The sequence below is a fragment of the Otolemur garnettii genome, unplaced genomic scaffold (assembly GCF_000181295.1).
Source record: "Otolemur garnettii isolate 467f Iridium unplaced genomic scaffold, OtoGar3 scaffold00056, whole genome shotgun sequence".
Classification (NCBI taxonomy): domain Eukaryota; kingdom Metazoa; phylum Chordata; class Mammalia; order Primates; family Galagidae; genus Otolemur; species Otolemur garnettii.
In genome coordinates this window covers 2958645-2960565 of record NW_003852451.1, presented here as the reverse complement: position 1 = coordinate 2960565, position 1921 = coordinate 2958645, and positions in this window count along the sequence as shown.

The window sequence follows — 1921 nt, the reverse complement described above, 5'->3', positions numbered from 1 at the left end:
GGGGGGCCTGAGAGCAGGCTGGGTGGGGCTGAGAGCAGGCTAGGGGGAGCTGAGAGCAGGCTGGGGGGGGCTGAGAGCAAGCTGGGGGTACCCAGCATCCTGTTGGTAGCAGAAAGTCACACTGGCTTTCTGAGGTGAGGAGAGCATTGTGGGGGGCACAAAGCTGGGAGAGCCCTGGAGAGGCTGTGACATGGGCACCTTCCCTGCAGAAAGCGAGGCCTCAGGGGAAGTGTCCAGGAGCACAGCAGGCTGGTGACAGTGATGTAGCTGAGGACCACCCAGGAGGCAGGTGGCCTGGGCATGGAGACTGAGGAATAAGGAACAGTTCATGAAAGAGGACAGGGTGGGGGATCGACAACACCAACTCACAAGGCAGAGAGTGATGAAAAAAAGGCTGCAGGAAGTGGAGCCCTGGGTGGATCCGGAACTCAGAGCTGCTTCCTCCAGAAAGGAGAGGAAAGAACCTGGCTGTGGCTCAGACAGGGCTGCTGATCACAGCCACCCATACCCTGCCGCGTGCAAGGGCTCAAACCTGCTCTGCCACTCAGTGTGACTGTTCACTTTCCTAACTCAGGGCAGTGTGTTAATTTGTATGACACTGACTCTATTTGAATGCACATGGGAGACACTTAGGCCACTCCAAAGGGCAGGAAAGAAGGTTCCAAACCTCCAAGTACAGAACCTTAATAAGCATAATGGCTAATTACCTGTCCTCAAGTAACCTGAAATAGGTATTAACAGTTCTCGATGTAAACAGTGTTTTGGGGTCTTTCATACTCATAACATAATGTGCTTTTCATCACCTGTCCTTCAGGAAGCACTGCAGGTATCTGAATTCCTGCTACACAGAAGGTGTAGACAACAATTTGTGTCACTTGCTCCACTCATGGTTTTGGGATCCAAGAGGTAACTAGTTTAGTCTTACAGAACCAAGACCACAGGCCCACGGGCAGTAGTGATGGGGCGAGCAGAGCTCTAAAATACAGGGGCAAAGACTCTCCTGATTTAAAAAAAACATTCCTATCCTGAATATCCATAGGCAAAAAAGACTCCCCAAAACCAAAACACCTTCATCTAAACTTCACACCTTAAACAAAAATTCAATCAAAATACATCACAAACTTAAATATTCAGTATAAAGCTTGCTAGAAAACAGGGAAAAAGGTAGGAAAAAAGCTAAGCCGGACACAGAGTTCTCCAATCTGACACTGAAAGCGTTACCCACAGAAGAGAAACAGCTAAGGGGGACTTCATCAAAATTAAACACTTTTTCTATGCAAAAAACTCCATGGAGAGTATGATGGGACCAGGAATAGGCTGAGATGAAATATTGGCAAACTTCACATCCAGAAAGGGGTCTCGTATCCAGACTCTACAAAGAATCCTCCAATGCAACAGTAAGAAACCCAATGGCAAAAGATGTCAGCAGCCCTTCCAGCGAGGAAGACATGGCGGTGACAGTGAGGAGGACATGGAGGTGACAGCGAGCAGGACATGGAGGTGATAGTGAGGAGGACATGGTGGTGGCAGTAAGCAGGACATGGAGGTGACAGTGAGGAGGACATGGTGGTGGCAGTGAGGAGGACATGGTGGTGACAGTGAGGAGGACATGGAGGTGACAGTGAGCAGGACATGGCAGTGACAGTGAGGAGGACATGGAAGTGAAAGCAAGGAGGACATGACGGTGACAGCGAGAAGGACATGGAGGTGACAGTGAGGAGGACATGGCGGTGACAGTAAGCAGGACATGGAGGTGACAGCGAGGAGGACATGGAGGTGACAGTGAGCAGAGCATAAGGTGACAGTGAGGAGGACATGAGGTGACAGTGAGGAGGACATGGAGGTGACAGTGAGGAGGACATGGAGGTGACAGTGAGCAGGACATGAGGTGACAGTGAGGAGGACATGGAGGTGACAGTGA